This window comes from Dermacentor silvarum, chromosome 9 (assembly GCF_013339745.2).
Source record: "Dermacentor silvarum isolate Dsil-2018 chromosome 9, BIME_Dsil_1.4, whole genome shotgun sequence".
Classification (NCBI taxonomy): Eukaryota; Metazoa; Arthropoda; class Arachnida; order Ixodida; family Ixodidae; genus Dermacentor; species Dermacentor silvarum.
The window spans coordinates 9,995,847-10,015,933 of NC_051162.1; the positions used below are offsets into that span (position 1 = coordinate 9,995,847).

Below are 20,087 nucleotides of genomic sequence, written 5' to 3' on the forward strand. Positions count from 1 at the left end.
TTCCGGTGATCCACTTGCAATGGTACAACAAGTGACATCAGTAGTTTGGAGGACCACTCGAATGGCTCACCTCAAGAGAAGGCAAGCATGCCTGCCTGCGTCCATGAAGGCCAGATAGGCCAAGATGGAAGGATGTGTGCAGATGTACTCGGTAGACAGAAGAGAAAAAACTCAAAAGTCGCGTTGCATGCGAGCACTTGATTTCGACGCGCAAGGTCAGCATGAGGGCCTGCCGGCAGAGGGCGTCGGAAAACTAAATCTTACCTCTAAAGAACACATTGCTGAGATCTCAGAGGCTGATGTGGGAGAATGCAAGGGCGGTTCGCCGGCTCTGCATTCATTGGTGAAGGGGGAGGATGTAGATCGTTCCTCTTTCGTGTCGGGTGAGACGAAGCGCAGTTCCCCTTAAATGCTGACTGAATGTCCGTGCGACCGGTTCACGCGACACGTCAACATGCTTGAAGTGGGCGTCGGGAGACGTGTTTCCATGTACGTAGTTGCACCTCCATGTATTTAATGATAGATGTTCCGTGGCTAGAGATTGCAAATCATGTAGGCCATGAGTGGAGTATTACGGAGGCAAGAATGTCGGCGCCTGCCAGGTAACAGTGGGGCAGTGTCGGTGTTTTATTCTGATAACGAGGTGAAACCCGTTCGTCTAGTCTGGGATGGAATAACCTAAGAGGCTGATGAACAGCCGGTTCCCATCCTGAGATCATTGACCCAGGACCGAATAGAACTTTTTAAGTGTAGTGCACTTTTGTTTGAGCCTATGCTATCGGAAATCATGAGTATTACGTGTTGCATGTTCTGTGAACCTTCTTTGGGACTTGAAAGCGTTGTGTTTGGACCTGGTCAAGGTTAAGTGGTGGACCCACAGTGAAAGGAAAAGGGGCTTTTGGGGTTTGTGGAGTGCACGACACGGTGCGGTGAATGGCGATAAACAAGAAGCAGACGAGTAGTGCACGCGTGGAGGCGAATTCCTTGCTGGATGGAAAACGACAACGTCGAAGAGCGTCTGGCACGTGAACACGCGGCGCAAGAAGAAAAAAACAAAAGAAAAAAACATCCAAACGCAAGAGACCATGAAGCTTCGAGCGGCCAATGAGCGAACGACAAATCGGCCGGAGCGACAGAAAAGCGAGGTGCACTGGCAGGAGAGAGTTCCAGGAAGCGATATGCCAGGGAGAAGATCGGCCACCGTACCGGGAGGTGAAGACGGGCTGTCGGTTTCCAGACCCGAGCAACCAGGACTTCACCCGACCGAGGCCTCCTGCCAACCCGTTCCTGGGCGTCGCCACTCCACCTGACCGTGAACTGCTGCCCGAGGCGGCGAGCTTCTGCGCCCCTGGGCAGAACGTGAGCAGTCGGGCTACGGGCCCGAGTTCCACGCCCAGCTGCCTGGTCAAAATGCCGCCACCGTCTGCCCATGCCGCCAAGACGCCTGCCTTCTCTCTCCAAGCCAGAGTTGCCACACTCTGGTAGCCTGTCCGATGGCTCGGTAGCCTGTCCACGCTCTGGTGAGCCTGTCCGATACACCGACCTTTGGTGAGATCGACGCCGCTTCTTGAATTGTCTCATCTCCGCTTCTCCGCGTCGAGACTGTTGTGCGCCCACACACTCGCAGCCTGCCCGAACTTGCCTGCTATCGTTAGCGTTCTAGTTACATGTGTTTCGTATTATGAGTTTTTCTTTGAGTGTTTATTTTGATGGGTTACTTTTCGTTTTAGTTTTATTACAAGTTTCTGTGTGTTCTCCAACAAACGGCTTTGTCCTCAATTGGCTTCACGGAGGCTCCGCCTCAGAGAATCGTCTGAAACATTAAAATAAAAGAACCTGTCGTAACAGATGGCAAGACTAGAACATAATCAAGGTGCAAAGGATAAAGATAAGGCGAGATGATAAGTAAATACCTACCAAGAACATTATCATTACTTTCGGAACCAGCAACCTACCTGAATCAATTGAAATGGCTTACTGTAAGCTGCGTGTAAGACCATAAATCCCAAATCCGCATCGATGCTTGAAGTGTCACCATTTCGGGCATGGGTCGCAAAGCTGCAGAGGGCGTGCTACTTCTGCGAAGTGTAGTTGACCTGAACACTCTTCTGACGCCTGCACTTGAGCAGCCCGCTGCGCCAACTGTGACGGAGACCACCCCGCCTACTCGCGATCATGGCCCTCGTGGAAAAAAGAGGTCATAGAACTGCAAGTCAATCTTTCCAAGAGGCACGTTTTAGAGCGCCCGTTCTGCGGCGGGTGTCGGCGTGGCTGAGCGAATGAGCACAGCGAAAGATGAGCGTGAACGAGCGGAGGGTGCAGCGGAACTATGAGGCGCAGGAGGGTATGGCGAAAGCATGAGAAGAAAAGCGTAGTGCGGCAACAATGGCTACGCGGCGCCAGAGTAGTGCACGTCGTCTTGTAAGTTTGTCGGCGGTGGCTGCTGTGAATCGCGCTCAGGCGTCACCAACGTGCTGGCTCTCGCCATCTTCATATTAGCGAGGCAGTCCTGCCACACTTCGCTCCACTTGCAACGTGCCGCACGAGACGGATTGTCCGCCAGCCATCGCGAAATAAAAACACGTGTAGAGCTGCGCTCAAATTTCGCATTAGGGAGTATCGTAATCGTCGGTGATCTTTTTTATTGCGATAGCAATTATATGGACACTCCAAGCATATTTCTGCCGTCGGTGTCGTCGTCGCCGTGAGGTTTTGTATGAAGTCCAACGGCGATGAAATCGTCGCCGCGTGCCGTATGCTGTATGTGCCAGTGAAAGCACGTGAGTGACGCCCCTATTGAAAATTTGCCCGATGCTGGGCATGATGGAACCCATCATCCATCATCACGGTGGATTATTGTAATGGTATGCTGGGCAGTGGGCATGCTCAGGCGCGGATCCAGGGGGGATGTCCGGATGTCCTGACCCCCCACTCAGATTTCTGCATCGCCCCCTCGCTGACAGGGGGATGGCCCTGTCGCAAAAAAAAAATATGGCCACCACCATTCTTTAAAAGTATTTTTGGCGAGTACCAGTGGTATCAGCCATGTAGAAGTAAAGCTAGCTCGCTCACAAGTTTAGTTGTATTCCGTAGGAGTGTGCATGGTGTCGCGAAGTTGCCGTAGTTATTTTTTCTCATAAACACCTTGGACCTCCTGGCGCCTGCCGTGCCTTACTCGTCGCGTCGGTGGCGTCGAATGAACGAGGGGACGTCCCTTTTGCCAAGCACGCCGAGGTCCACTCGAGCGCCTTCGCACCTGATTAACTCAGTTTCCCCTTGGGGTGTCAACGGTTGCCTCATTGGCTGTCATCGGTTCCGCGACCAACCTGCTTAATGAAAGAATCTCGCTGAAGTGTTCATATATATATATATATATATATATATATATAATAACGACTAACAGCTAAACTATAAGAACTATGCATAGGCAACGTTTTTTAACTGTAGCACTCATTGTGATCACAGTTACACGTTGACAATATCCAGTACGAGCACAGTACCGTTCGTACGCTACAAGTTTTTCATTGTAACTTCGCAGTTTTATTGTCGTACATTAAGCATAGGAGGCTCAAACCCGCCGGATCCGTTTATCTGAGTGGGCGTTCTCGCGGAGCGGGGCGAAGCCTAGAGCCGCGGCTGCGAAGTGGGGGAGCGTGACGTCAGCGGCCAACGCCAGCGCGCGGGACTAGGATGGCGCCGCGTGGTTAGAGAAACGGGAGCAGATGCGCGCCTTGTGTAAAAGGATGACGTCGCGTGGGAAACAAAACATGAAGACGCTGGCTCGCGCTCTCGGCTACTACGCCACATCGTTATTCTTGTAGGTGGCGTCGTGAGTCTTCATACGCGGTGATTCGCATATCGTAAACAACCATCGTGGTGGTTGCCGCGTTGGAGCGGAGCGTTACGCCCGTATTCAAGAACGTTCCTCTAGTCAACACACCTCCACGACTCAAGAGAGAAGATGGCACCGCCATCCCTCCACAGAAGTGGTCACTGAGCTTCATGATCATTCACGGGAATTCTTGAGAATAGTCGCGTCTTTATCAGTCGAGATGCGGCGCTGTGCTCAACAAGGTGGAGTGAAGTAAGAGCTTCGAGTCGAGGGCTGTTTGAGAATACGGGAGGTTACGGCTGACGTCAATGTTTATGTCACCATGAATAAATTTAAACAAAAACTTTAGTGATGCTAGTTTTGCTCTACTTTGCAGTGTTAATAAACCAGCTCTCTTTAATAATTCAGTCAATGAATGCGTTACGCCCGTATTCAAGAACGTTCCTCTAGTCAACACACCTCCACGACTCAAGAGAGAAGATGGCACCGCCATCCCTCTAAAGAAGTGGTCACTGAGCTTCATGATAATTCACGGGAATTCTTTAAATTGTCGCGTCTTTATCAGTCGAGATGCGGCGCTGTGCTCAACAAGGTGGAGTGAAGTAAGAGCTTTGAGTCGAGGGCTGTTTGAGAATACGGGAGTAAGTCCTCCAAAGCAAACGAAGGTGTCTCAGCCTAACACAAATAATCTTAAGGAAATCAAGGTGTCCCAATAGAACTCCAAAGACGGAGCCGTGCTTACGCATTTATAACGAACCTGCTAAAGATCATCCCAAATTTTACTTTAAGAAACAATATAGGCTAGATATACCGGGTGTTCAAAATTAAGCTTTATGGCTTTCTTAAAATTATGCACTGGGAGACACATGCAGACCACCTGCGCAAATAAGTTATTTGGTCAGGGGGACACAAGTGAGATGATAATTATCGCTGGCAGCAGCCCAATTAACCAAAATTGAATAATTAACTTTTTATTGACGGCAGTAAGTGTGTATGTTTGTATTGAAAAGTTAGAGGCAGTCATGTTTCTACACAGTTTCACTTGGAAGAATTCTTCTAGCGTGTCTGTGCTCCGAGAAATCCAACTCCAAATTTTAATTGTCGTTCGCATTATTACGCATGCAAGAGAGTGAGGATCGGTGCAAAGCTCTTCCTGATGTGACGCGGCTGTTGCGTGCGGCGTTTAGTCTGACAACGGGGCGGAGGCATTGGCAAAGGTAATAACTGTCCACCTTCCCCTCACGGCTGGCGAAATGAAAAAAAAAAATCTAAGAACCAGTAACCGCTGTCGTAACACGCGACCGCGCAGCCTGTAAAGCTGGCGGCAGCTGCCATGCCGAGATAATGGCGCGAGCGGAGAAGCCGGAGTACGCGTGCGTAATGGTGACTAGACGACCGAGCATGGTCTTTGTCTGGGCTACGCAAATAAAGTGACTGCTGATTTCCAAGTATTGTAAGTTTTATTGAAATCAAGAGTAACAACTGCACCATTAACAGCAGAAACCTTTTTAGCTATGCTAACGAATATTTCATACTGCCGCTTTAAGTTTGGTGTTGTCATGCACAAATCTCATGACAACACTTCACCCATCAAGATGTGAATGCCCTAAAAATCTTCAAAATGCCTCCCTTCCACAGCAACGCAAAGCATAAACCGCTCTCGCGTCGACTCGATTATTCTGCGCAGTACGACAATTGAAATTTGGAGTCGGATATCTCGGAGCACGGACACGCTAGAATAATTCTTCCGACTGATACTGTGTAGAAACTAACTCGACTGTCTCTAAGTTTTCAATACAAACATACTCACTTACTGCAGTCAACAAAAATAATTGTTCAATTTTAGTTAATTGGGCTGCTCACAGCGATAATTATCATCTGACTTTGTACCCCTTAGCCACATAACTTATTTGCACAGGTGGTCTTCGCGTGCCTCCCAGTGCCTAATTTTAAGAAAACCATAAAGCTTAGTTTTGAACATCCTGTATTATCAGGCGCAGCCGCCAAGCACATGGCTGTATTGGGTAACGTCCTTTTCCTATAAGCTCGTAGAAACCGATACCTGGCTTCGCTACAGGTCTTCTTCCTATTTCTGGGGTTTTACGTGCCAAAACCAGTTCTGATTATGAGGCACGCCGTAGTGGAAGGCTCCGGATTAATTTTGACCACCTAGGGTTCTTTAACCTGCACTACAACGCAAGAATACGGGCGTTTTTGCATTTCGCCTCCATCGAAATGCGGCCACGGCGGCCGGGATTTGATCCCGCGATCTCGTGCTCAACGCCTGAGCTGACTGAGCCACCACGGAAGGCTACAGGTGTTGCTCTAGCCGTATGAAACGCGGGTTTATCGTGAGCAAAAACGGTAAATTTAGGTAAATAAGAAAGGCTACCACCACCACCATCATCATCAGCATCATCATCATCATCATAATCATCATCATCATCAGCATCATCATCATCATCATCGACAGAAGCTGACCCCCCCCTCAGAAAAAACCTGGATCCGCCCCTGGGCATGCTGGGTGATGGGTGGAATGCTGGGCGATGGGTGGAATGCCGGGCGATGGGTGGAATTCCAGACGATGGGTGGGACGCTGGGTATAACAGTGGGCACATCAGGTCAAATGCAAGTTGTGTAATGAATCGAAGAAGCAACCATTGCACTTAGGAAGCTCATGGTGGGCTATCTTTATGTATGCTTGAGCCTTGCAAAGTGTGCAGTCTGTATCTACATGTGGCCAAGTATGCCGCTACATTTTCATGCCATAAGGAATCAATGTATAGCACCATAATGTGTTCCATATCTTCACACTTTATGGAAAAAATGCAACATGTTAAGGCGATTCACGTCTTCCATACTCGCTTGCCCTCGCGCCCGCTTCTGTGAAGAAGCTCCAAAGGTGCTTCCTTACAGAAGCAAGGCAGTGCTCTGGAGGTGATGCTGGTGGCCCCATCGGATGTTCCCCGATGTACTTCTCCAGGCAGTCTAAAAGAAGAGTGCAATAAATATAGAAATAAATTGCTTTTGAAACCATTTGTAGTACGTAATAAGTGAATGTAGGAAATCTGCTGCAAAAGATTCAACAAGTTTCAAATAATACAATGCAGCATATATTACTCACAAATATGCTACCTAGCGCGCATGGCAGAGCACATTTATTTGCAGTGAGAATGCATGCACATGCATCGCACTGTTTTGCTGAGTCGCATGGGATTTTAGTAGGTGTTTGCCAAAGCCACGCCTCTTCTCATCAGGAGTTTGACTTTACTGCAAAGTTTAGTCAAACGGCAGCTGCATTCGAAGCATCGTCAGGCGGACTTCTGATTTCTGACAGCTTCTGATTTCGCATAATTTATCTGCTCTTCAACCACCCTAATTTCTGTCAGATTTCGAGAGCCACGACTTGGCTATACTGTCTCTAACGCAAGGGTGGCTGAACAGGCGTGTTGGTAAAGTTTCATCTGAGGTTAGCAGCGCGACGATCTACATGGAAGCGAGAGAAGGGATAGGAAAGAGCGCTGACTTACAACAATTTTATTGCGCACATCACCAAGGTTTAAATACCACGCTAAGGCACAAAAGAAAAAAAAAACAGAAAGGTAGCACGTATTCAGGACTCGGCTTCCAACATACGATATGCAATGCATTTGGTTAAATATTGCACTTCTTTATCGCACAGTGACAATGAAGGGGCACTGACACAGCGCTCCCCAGATTTGTGAATTTCGAGCGCTTCAATAATTTTTCTAGTATGCTTGTTTTTGTTGCGACTGATAATTTGTGCGCTATCAAATAAAGGTTTGCAACGGTGGTCTCTGCAATGAATACCGAGATGACCAGAAACGGAGTTGAAAACATGATTATTATGCTCCTTTAATTGTTCATTGAGACAGCGTCCCGTCTGACCAATGTATTCGCAGCCGCAGGAAAGAGGAATGTTGTAAACAACACCTACAGTGCACGTGACAAAGCGGTTATTATGGCTGGTTCTGCAGCAATTTTTTTTCTTTCTCTAGGATTACAGTTGACCTGCCTGCATAAGCGTGATAACTTATGTGGTGCCGAAAACACAACATCGACACCAGCACGCCGACCAACTTTCATGATATTATGGGACGTGTGGATGTAAGGGATGACGGTGACTCTCTTCCTGGAAGTGGCAGAATCGGGGTTGCTAGCTTTTTCTTGCTTTTGCAAGCTTCTGGCTACTGATGTCAGCAGACTGCCGGGGTAGCCCGATTGCTCAAGTCTCCGGGCCTGTTTCCCGAAACTGGTTTCCATTAAGTGGCGACAGGACATTGAAAGGCAATTAGTGAAGCATAGGCTAACGATTCCTCGCTTGATGAGCTTTGAATGGGCTGAGTTAAAAAGTAAAAGAGCATTGCAAGCTCTGGGTTTATACATCCAGCACAGCTGGTTGTTCCTAAAAATGAGTCGGAGGTCTACAAACCTAATCGAGTCGGCAACTGGCAGCTCATGGGTTAAGACAAATGGATGAAGACATTCTTTAGACAGCGATAAAGCATCACGGCAGCTAGTTTCGACAGTGTCGGCATCAGTATCTAAATGAACTAAAAAATCATCTACAAACCTAAAAACTTTTTCCACAAAAGACGGAAGGCGTTTCGAAAGCGCACGACGGGAAGACGTATCTACAAAAGGGCGGGGTTTGCATCGGTTCATGCATAGTGCCCATGCTAAGTGACATCTTGCTAGCCACTCACGGCTGTGCACTTTCCAAACTCTTTCCGTTTTTCGTGGAAAAAGTTTTTAGGTTTGTAGATGATTTTTTGGTTCTTTTCGATACTGACGCCGACACTGTCGAAACTAGCTGCTGTGATGCTTTATCGCTATTTAAAGAATGTCTTCATCCACTTGTCTTAACCCATGAGCTGCCACTTGCCGACTCGATTAGGTTTTTAGACCTTAGACTCATTTTTAGGAACAACCAGCTGTGCTAGATGTATGAACCCAGAGCTTGCAAAGCTCTTTTACCTTTCAACTCAGCCCATTCAAAGCTCATCAAGCGAGGAATCGTTAGCCTATGCTTCACTAATTCCCTTTCAAAGTCCTGTCACCACTTAATGGAAACCAGTTTCGGGAAACAGGCCCGGAGACTTAAGCAATCGGGCTACCCGGGCAGTCTGCTGACATCAGTAGGCAGAAGCTTGCAAAAGCAAGAAAAAGCTAGCAACCCAGATTCTGCCACTTCCAGGAAGAGAGTCACCGTCATCCCTTACATCCACACGTCCCATAATATCAAGAAAGTTGGTCGGCGTGCTGGTGTCGATGTTGTGTTTTCGGCACCACATAAGCTGTCACGCTTATGCAGGCAGGTCAACTGTAATCCTAGAGAAAGAAAAAAAATTGCTGCAGAACCAGCCATAATAACCGCTTTGTCACGTGCACTGTAGGTGTTGTTTACAACATTCCTCTTTCCTGCGGCTGCGAATACATTGGTCAGACGGGACGCTGTCTCAATGAACAATTAAAGGAGCATAATAATCATGTTTTCAACTCCGTTTCTGGTCATCTCGGTATTCATTGCAGAGACCACCGTTGCAAACCCTTATTTGATAGCGCACAAATTATCAGTCGCAACAAAAACAAACATACTAGAGAAATTATTGAAGCGCTCGAAATTCACAAATCTGGGGAGCGCTGTGTCAGTGCCCCTTCATTGTCACTGTGCGATAAAGAAGTGCAATATTTAACCACATGATTTGTATATCGTATGTTTGAAGCCGAGTCCTCAATACGTGCTACCTTTCTGTTTTTTTTTTTCCTTTTGTGCCTTAGCGTGGTATTTAAACCTTGGTTATGTGCGCAATAAAATTGTTGTAAGTCAGCGCTCTTTCCTATCCCTTCTCTCGCTTCCATGTAGCTCGTTGCGCTGCTAACCTAAGATGTCTCCAACGCATGCAGGAGACCTGCAAGGTGCTAGTTCTGTCATCTGCTACCATTAGTCTGTTGCTCGCAGTCTGTATCTCATGCAGTGGGCGAGGAAGCGGGTCGTAACTTTAGCATTAGCCACGTAGACATAAAATTTTTTTCAATGTACAAGCCGTAGTCATGGCTGGTTTCCATGCTTTATTTAGCTGCAATGATGGCAAGCAATGTTTTAGTGTTCTTTTGAAACCCCCTATAGCTTCCTTGCTAAGCTAGCCTACATCTTCAATGTAAAGAAGCCTAAGGAAGCATCTTAAAATACAGAGCAGTCTCTTATGCTCGTTTGTTCCTAAAAACCATTTTAGCAACAAATGGTATTTGCAGCAGACTGTTGATGGCAGTACAAGAGTTACCAGCACTTCATTCATAAAACAATTGAAACTGCGCAGAAAATCTAGGCGTTACAGCCACACTATGTTGTCATCCGTTCTAATCCAGGCTGGTCGCGAGTTCTAGAACTCTGCATGATGCCCAGCACCTTGATTTTTTTAAGGCACTGATGACAGGCATGAAAATTTATAGGAAGCTACACACAGGTCAAGCTCAACTATCCATGTCACAGCGTACATGCCAATAATGTGCGAGGTGTTTTCTTTGTGTAGTAATTCTTTCCTCATCTTTATGCTCAAATAAGGCGCATGTAGCCACCTGACTTTCTTGATTGCTTGTCATTGAAACCGAATATAGGGGAAACTGCAAAAAGCTTTTGCAAGAAACCAATATCTCGAAATTATCCTATGCTGCTTTGACAGTGCATATATACGGCTTAAGAAAGACATGTATAGGCACTCGCATCATTCTTTCTTTGGCATTTCTTTCCATTGTGTGTCCATCAACGTTAACTCATCCAGATAACTTTCAGATATACAGTCAAGTTTCTTAAATGAGGTGAATGTTCACATACTCTTCACAGCAGCCACTTTCTCTGGTGTTGCCTCAAGCTTCCCATATGCATCAGAGATAGTCCGGCAGGCCTGCCCAGTCAGGCTTCTTTCCCCAGCTTGTGTTGGTGTCCACAGGTGCTGTGCCAGACCTAATGCGCACTTGGCTTCGGAGGTACACTTTAGTATGTAATGCCACTTGTTGAGTGGCATCACAAATCCCACACCAATCTGTACCTACAACAGATAGAAAGTATATTTTTCTTTGACCAGTAATCGTAACCCTAAAACACACTTGCATAAAACAATATTGTATAGGTAAGGTACTTTGATTTCTGATAAAACCCCATAATTTCCCCTTTCTGCACCTTGAACAAGCGTTATAAAAATTGGGTTAAACCCACTCTTACCACGAAATTAACCTTTCTGTAAAGGATACTAAACTAATAAAATTTCCCCACCTTGTGGGCAGCAAGCAGTCGTATTTTATACAGTTTAACCTTGCAATAAGGAAATTGATGCAGAAAGCAAAAAATTGGTTCAAATAGGCGCAGTACCACGCAGAGAACAGTACAAGGACGAGTGCCATCGTGGCCTCCGAGATAACAAGCAGTGTCACACTGAGAACAGAGCACACGTGACCTGAGAGAGCCATGTGCACCAGTCTCCAAAGGCCGCCACCATTATACACTGCACGGCCTCGTTCTGACGCACACTGGAGAAATGGCTTGAAAGCATGATTACCCTTTCACGGTTGAAAAAGCGTGAATTTCCTTGTGACTTCTGAAATCCACGTGCAGCACTCACTCATCTTCACAGTTATATCATCGTCATGACTAAACTGGTGCAGAGGATGCACAAAGTCCCCATCGCAATTGCAAACTTAGAACTTGGTGTGCACCCTCCTTTTACTGCGATCGGATTTGACATGTTTGTTTTAACAGTACGGTGCTATTGAATATGTTCATTATATGTGGACGCAGTTTGAACAGGCATGGTCAGAAAATCATAAATGCAATAAAATGCGGTCATTTTAAACCAATAATTCGTTATATCTGCGATTGTTATAAGCGAGAACTGTAGTGAACATGAACGTAAGCTGCGAGAATTTTTTGACATAGCGCTCCAGTAATAGCACAAGTAAAAGCATTTGATAAACCGCTGATCACTGTTTCTCACTCCTTCGCTACACTCGTTACTCGTGCTAGAGCACTGCACGGGCTCGGGCTTACCCGAAAGCCCGGGCCGGGCCGGGTAGAGGAGTTTTTTCACGGGCTCGGGCCGGGCTCGGGCACGGCGTGTGCTTTTTGACCCGGGCCTGGGCCGGGCTCGGGTTTTTTGACGCGGGCCCGGGCCGGGCTCGGGCTTTCTGCGAGTTATTCTAGGGCTTCTCAACTCTGAAAAACATGCATTTTTCGGTCTCGGGCCGGGTTCGGGCCGGTTTCGAGTCGGGCTCGGGCCGGGCTCGGGCTTAAGGTAAAGGGGTGGCGGGCCGGGCCGGGCGGGTAACGTAGATTATTTCCGGGCCCAGGCCGGGCTCGGGTCTAGCCATAAAAGTTTTGATCGGGCTCGGGCGGGCCGCCCAATGTAAAAACGGGCCCGGGCCGGGCCCGGGCCGCAAACATCGGCCCGTGCAGTGCTCTAACTCGTGCCCTCATACTACACTACGAAGTGCAGCTAAAGCTACTAATTGCATTGCACGACAGAAGTAAGGTTCCTCCATTGTCTGCCCCTAATCACTCTCCCCATGAAGATAGCTGAATGGAACCTTCTGAAACGCTTCAATGTTGCACAATGGGCGACCCCCCCCCCCCCGGCATTCTCCCCCCAGAACACAAAATTGGCTCTCGTCATGGCGGTTCTGTCGTTCCTCTATGATTGACTGGTCGACAGCTTTTGCTCCTAACGCCGAGGTCACCTGGAGCACCCTGTTCACATCGTGATGCACGGAGGCAGTGTCAGAAAGGCCAGGAGAGCAGTACATGAGTTTTTTTTTATTTGTGGCATTCCCACAGCACATAGCGCACTGCCGCATTCACCAGACTATGGTCATGGCATTCCATGAATTCTCTACATCATGCGCACATTTCTTTGAAATATCAACTATGTCAGATGTTATGTTTATGGGCCCTTTAAGAAATTTTCTTCATTTATATCAAGGCCGTCATATTCACCAAGGCTTTCTAAATAAACCTTCAGTTTAGACAGCAACAATTTTGTGTTGTTTCCTTAGTCCTTGATTTTCTGTGCTGTCCACAATGCATCATTTCCAATCAATGTCTTTGTGTTTCACTGTTCAAACACCATATTGTTTTTTTGATAAGCTGACCTGCAATACATCTTCAATGTAAAGAAGCCTAAGGAAGTGTCTAAAAATAAAACAAAGCAATCTGTTATGCTCGTTCGTTTCTAATAAACATATTCTTGCAGCAAATGGAATTTGTTGGAGACTGTTTGTGGGTGCCAAAACAAGAGTTACTGGCAGTTAGATTTATAAAGAAATTGAAATTGCGCAGAAAGGAAAAGGCTAGTTACAGTCACACTGTGTAGTCATCCGCTCTAATCCAAGCTGGAGGCGAGTGCTGAAACTTTGTATGATGCCTCAGTGCCTTGCTTTTTTTGGCATCAACAACAGGCATAATTTATCGCAGGCTTATCAGGACAAATACAGACATCCATTTTATAACTGACATGCCACTAATGCGCGAGGTGCTTTCTTTATGTAGTAATTCTTTCTTCATTTCTATTCTCAAATAAAAATAAATCGCTACAAGTAAGCCAAAAGTACTGATAGGACACATGTCACAAATTTCAATAATAAGACAGGTGTGCTTAGAAATCGCATGGCTCTGAATGATGCAGATTATAACGCAGCTCATAGATCACCACCTTCACCACATTGGAAAGACAGTGGTTTAAATAGCTTCTTTTCAGACCACACAATTTGCCAAGCTGTGTCAGAACCATATTAATTTTCCTCAGAAACATTTCTTCAAGAGCATTAAGTTGAATGCTGCAGCATGGAAAACTATGATCGAACATGTCAAGTCTGCATTACACTTTTCAAGGAACATAAGGTGCTGAAAATCTCACTTGTCTTTAAGACAATAAACAGTAGGCTCTAGCATCAATCTTTGTTTGGCATTTCTTTTTGCTGTGTCAATGCTACTCATCCAGATAACTTTCTGATATACAGTAGTGAATGTTTAATTCAGGTAACTGTTCACTTACTCTTCACAGCAGCCACTTTCTCTGGTGTTGCCGCAAGCTTTCCGGTTGAAACCAAACTGTGCGGCTGGCCTGCCCAGTCAGGCCTCTTTCACCAGCTTCTGCTGGTGTCCACAGGTCCACATCTATTGCACACTTGGCATCTGAGGTACACTTTAAATATACTGCCAGTGTTATAAGGCATCACAAAGCCTACGCCAATCTGCACCTGCAATAGATATGAAGTGTTATTTCTTTGACCGATACTCGTAACACTAAAGCACATTTGTATAAAATATTTTGTAGGTTAGGTCCTTCGATTTCTGATAAAACCCCATGCCCTTTTATGTGCTGATGACAAGTTTCACAGTTCAAACACATTGTCAAGATATAACTGTAACTGCAGAATTATTAACCCAACATACACATTCTCTTGTATAGCTCAATAGCTTCGGACATGGAAGCACTTGAAATGCTAGTATAATGTATACAGGCGAGGTCAATATAAGGTGTATGAACACACCCAGACATATTGCTAACATTCAAGAACTTTTATTTCCAGGTACCCCATCTTGTACCTCGGCTTGTGCGTCAGAGAATACATGTATAAGTGTAATCATTAGTACAACAGCAAACAAGTGCAAAAAAATGCTGACACCTGCACAGTAATCTCAGCTCATATGCAGGAATTCTGATTTTTATTTGACAACACAAAATATTTGCTAATACATACGTGACCAGCCCTGACAATCCACTCACTTATATTCTGTTGAGTCAACTCCCACACCCATTTCTACCTAGAATACGGTACTTTCAAAACAGGAACGGCAGCCACATTTTAAGAATTCAAGGAACAAACCATTTGGTGCCGTTATCTTCACTTTGTTACTGTGCTCACGCAGCCTCATTCACACATCTGCCTGTTTAGCCTATATAGCTTCTTCCACAGAATAATCCAATGTGATATATAATGCATGCTCTGCATTTGACAACACTTTACCGTTTTTTTTTACATTTTACACTTGTGGCATTCCTGGAAAACGCTACCTAGTTTGGTGCAGAATAGACAAAGTTGATGTCTGCTTGCTGTGCTTTTTAAGTGGTGTGAAAGGCTGTGCTATACGGTCTTGCAGCAACCTTTATCTTGTTAATGCTGGCACCCCCTGCCATTCAGCACACATCTGCCTCTGCAGTGACTGTTTGAGCAGGCCTTCTGCAACGAGCACCAGGAACTGACTTGGGTAGCCAACCTCGTGAAGGTTTGTCGCCTGCAACCTAAAGGTTGCGTTCATTAGTTGCTGGCATGACTTTCTTTTGCACCAAAAATGTAGTCGATTGCAGTGCATGTGTTATATATTCTATTCCATTAAGCTGTAGAAAAAGCTATATAGGCCAAAGGTGCTAGACTATGTGAGCACTGTAAAAAAATGTGGTTGATCCCTCTTATATAGGAATCGGTATAGAACACGAAAGTGAAACGTGTCTTCACAGAAGTAGTGTAATTTTTATTGCACATTGGGCGCGAAGGCCTCCCGCTCCCCCCTGGCGTGTCGATCGCTGCACTAAACTCACTTGCGCGACGTTAGCTCGCCGACGTCGTTGTCTTTCGACGGCGCTTAATGCCGCAGTTTTCGTAGTCGGTGCCATAACACTCGTATCAGTAGACAGCGGAGAAACACCGTCGGTGCATATGGAAGCTGCACTACGCTGCACACGCTAGCACAACGCGAAAGACGAAGCACGTAACTGACACACTAATACAACGCGCAAGACAAAGCACGTAACTGAATCGTCACCGAGTCAAATCAGCGCGTACAGCGCGTCGTAATTGCAGCCTCCGCGATCAACTTCAGAAACATTTTCAGAGCTAATTGCGGAGGCCACGCTCCGCTGTGCTGAGTACGGTGAACGCCACCTAGGTGGCGTTGGTAGTGCTTCTTGATGCGAGCGTCCCTTCGAATGCTGGCATCGAGGCGTCGTAGTGCTGAGACCACCGAAGCGTTCACTGTCGGTGTGCGTTAGTGTCATAATGCAGTACTTCTCTTTTCTGCTCGTAGGCGGCGGCACCGCCCCGAGCAAGAGCGCGGGTACACGGAGGAGTGTTAGATATATAAGGCGCGTCTGTGTAGCTCTCTGCAAATGCGTTTGTGGCGCAATGGGTTAAACGCTCGGCGATCTATCGTCGCGGACCGAGAGGTCGTGGGTTCGATTTCCAAATTTTCCATGTTTGTGGAACTTTTTCTTCTGGTTTCCTTCTTTGTATTATGTTCGTGTACATTTTAAGAACGTCATATCCGTGACGGAAATACGTCAGTGAAGTCTTGGTGGACCCCGGCATAAAACACTTTCGTGTTAAAAAAAATGACACCAGATAGCGCTTTTTGTCCCTTCATTGCTTCAATGTAGCTGCCATCCCCATTCGATGCTGAAATGGGTCGAGTTGACTCACCAGATTACAGATAAGTGGAGTTTTAGGATTGGTGATCTGTGCGTTGGTAAATAGTTTAGTACATTGGCAAATAAAAAAAATTGAATTCCTTCATATGTGGACAGGTGGCACTACAGTTACAAGTTTTTATCGATATATACCATCGCTTCGTTTTGATCAGCTTATTGAAACCACACTGACACACTTGTCTATGACTTTTGCTATCCAGTGCACCTCAACTTTTCTGGTTTTTGCATTTTTCAGAAACCTTGCGCTACTAAACAGTGGAGTGCATGTGCATTTATTACAAGAGCTGCTAAATGGCTAGCGAAACTACGGAATGTTAATGACAGAGCGAGACAGCCCAAGAACAATGTAAAAATGGGTATGGTAGCCATTTAGCTGCCCTTTAATAAATGCGCTTGTCGTCCGCTGTTTAATAGCACCAGGTCCCTGAAAAATCCCAAAGCGAAACGAATTATTTGCAACAATGTATTGTATAGCAACAGCCAAAGATGCATGCCAGGACGGCATAACTTTGTCTATAAAAAGATGTTATTTCAGGTTAAACACTTGTATCTGTTGTGCCTTCTGTGAGCATACCAGACAATACGGCTGGTTTTCTTCATTGCTTTTGACATTATCATAAGCGGTCAGTGCTTGTTCTAAAAAAAGTTGTGATGCGAAACATCACAATTTAGTTGTCTCTTCGCATGTGTCAAAGATTACATTAACAAAAAAATTATATTTGGACTGGCTGGTATAAATTCATGGTACCTTGGCACAAAGCTGAACACAATACGAGGAATATCTTTTTCTTGAGTTCCACTTCTCATGCAAAAAACAATGAAAGATTGCAGGTGTGGGTGCACAGGCATTTTATGCCTCAGAAAGAATCAACTTTCTGTGTGCCTGCCAGTGAAACCTTCATCTACTACACCTATCTACACCTAACTACACCTATCAATAGTCTAGCATTTATTTGAGATGCCAATGAATAGTTAAGAGACTGACAATGCCACGGGATAATGTACAGCCATATGTAACACTCAAAGCAACAACAGCAAAAACAGTGTGAACCACGCCTACTTCTAGCTTTGCAATAAGTAGCAATTTCATTGACTCTTGGAAAAGCATACATAATATCTGCTGTACAGGACAATGAGGCACACATAACAGATGGAAGTTACTGACAAAAGCATATGCACACTTAATTTCTTGAGTTTACTCAGTGATAGCATAAATTGAAATGCGAACAGGAATTAATATTTGTTACGCATAATTACATGGATGTGCAACATGTAATCACACTGTAGCTGGTTTCTAAGCATGGAGTAGTCTCAAGTGCATGTTTTGGAGTCTAAATTAGACCGCTGTTACAAGTGCAGCTAAACCTGGAAATGAACTACTTTCATGTAGTTTCAGAATTGGTTGCCTTTGAATTCTTATGGTAGATATATTCTGTACATTCAGTAAGTCTTTCATTCCAAATCAGTACTTGTGCCTGTTCCCTTGTTTCAAGAAAATTTTTAAACTGCGCGAAGACAAGACGTGAACAGAAGCATTAAAGCTCACACACGTTTCTGTTCACGTTGTGTCTTCTTTGCGCAGTTTTAAAATTTTTGCTGAATCTCTGAACCGACTAGCCCAACATGTTGCCTTACTTCCCTTGCTTATGCATCACAGTTGCAATTCATTCAGCCCAACCACACGAGATGTCACACTGAAATTCCAGAAATCTATTTTACGACTACGATAATGACAAAATGATTTAACAACAAAGCCTAGACGTACCTACTTATATGTCTCTTCACTCAGCCATAGGTCAGTGCTGCTCACAGATATTAATCACCACTGCAGAGGAAGAGACTGAAAAAAAAAAGGTTTTCTGAAAGTACAGAAATACAGGACAGGCTCTGAAACTATGTCGAGTGACACAACAGATGCTAGTCAATTTAGAGGTTACTACATACAAAAGGGTACACTTTCACACAGACAACTGTTACACTGAATAAGAGATGACACTGTGACAAACACAAGGACTATTTTAGCACTTGTGCATTATCTACCAATCAACTGATAAGTTTATTATGAGCAAATGAAGACAAAGGACCCCAACTGATCCCACTAATGAGGTGCACCTAATGACACATTGAAGTAGCTACTCCACAGTCTGAGATTTCAGGAAGGAAGTGTGTTTCTGAAGTTATTGAGGTGTTACCTGAAGTGTAATAAGTGCACAATAATTTTTTTTCCATGTGATGTTCTATTCACAGTGACAGTTCAAAGAATCTGTTAAGCCACCTTTGGTAATATGCATGTCGAATTTCTTGAACTTGTCGGAAATTTGCAGTTTTTTTTCAGTATTTATGCTTTCCACAGGTCTGTTTACGTCCGACAATGTAGTACCAGCTACAGCATGCTTGCTCTGAGTGTGACAGTAGTGATGTGTTATGCCAAGGCAATTCCAGCTGACCTGCCTTGGATTCAAAGCGGTTTAATTCAAAAACAATAATGGGGTTTTTAAATGCCACAACCACCATCTGATTATCAGGCACGCCATAGTGGGGGACTCAAGAATAATTTGGACCACCTGAGGTTCTTTTAACGGACACCCAAATTTAAGTGCACGGGTGTTTTTTTACATTTTCCCCCCACCGAAATGCGGCCGCCGTAGCCGGGATTTGATCCTGCGGCCTCGTGCTTAGCAGCCCAACACTATAGCCACTAAGCAACCACGTCAGGTGGCGGTTTATTTCTAAGCATGCTTGACCACATACATAATGCCTAACCACATATATAATATGCGACAAGTTCTAGATCACACAACTCTGCCCACTTTCTTGCTCAATGCAGGTGAAAATTCAAATTTACGACACCACTATCAGAGGAAGTAGAGCAGGTGCTTCATAATTCCCGCCAGTGATATGCAGTCATTATTTCACTCTAAGAACAAGCGAAATGCATGTAAATGGTTTCTTGGTGAACCCATCGCCACATAAAGAAAGCAGCAGACGTCTTCCACAATCTACGTAGTGCACCAAATGGCTACTAATAATCTCAAGCTCAGGTGTACCTTCAAGGCATGGGCACACATACAGTTCAGGAAGCTTACTGCCCATTCGAAGCCAACATGTGCCATATTTTACAAACAGCTTGATATAAAATATGCATTTTGAACATTATTGCCTCTTCTATATTGACAGTATTATGAAATGCCTTTGGACCTGTTGCACAGAATCGAAATTTTCTCATTCAAACAGTCTCTTTAATAAAAAAATAAAGCTTGTACAAATCAGTGCATGCATTTATTAAGAAAGAAATGGCAACTGTTCTACAGTGTTTCGCCGATAACCACTGCAAACCACCACTCAGGCTCACAAGCCAACAATTTGCCATTGCATTTGTCCCACACTTCTTGTAAAATGAACGGAAAACTACTACGCAAATAGAGCGAGAACACAGCTGTGTATTTCAGGCACAGTTTTCTTGCAGTCCTGTACGAACTACCTCGGTTTAACAGCCCTTTTCAGTGCAAAATGAAATCGGGAAAAACGTAATTAAAGAGAAGCATTTCCTGTAACTGCGTAAATCCGCCGCGGATACTGTAATATGAAGTTCTCTCAATATGCATCAGCTATCAACTTCCGTGTCACGCTACACAAATAATCCTTTAAGTCTATTCCTTAAAAGCCGATAATTAAAAGTGCAACCGTGCACACTCATCGCGGCTCCGTACAAACAAAATGCGCCGCAAAACAAACACTTCTAAATGCAACGTAATTTG

General features: G+C 45.2%; 1 long non-coding RNA gene across 3 annotated transcripts; it reads right to left on the bottom strand.

Moving 5' to 3' along the window:
- Positions 1-6,649: 6,649 nt before the first annotated feature.
- On the bottom strand, positions 6,650-18,148 carry LOC125940189 (uncharacterized). 3 transcript variants are annotated; one of them, XR_007463415.1, is made up of 4 exons: positions 18,095-18,148; positions 13,897-14,101; positions 10,689-10,902; positions 6,650-6,820 (listed from the first exon to the last, which is right to left on the bottom strand). It is a non-coding gene; the product is annotated as an uncharacterized LOC125940189 (long non-coding RNA). The 3 variants fall into 3 exon arrangements; XR_007463417.1 differs by having other exon boundaries at positions 13,897-14,095; positions 18,091-18,144; XR_007463416.1 differs by having other exon boundaries at positions 18,099-18,137.
- Positions 18,149-20,087: the final 1,939 nt, after the last annotated feature.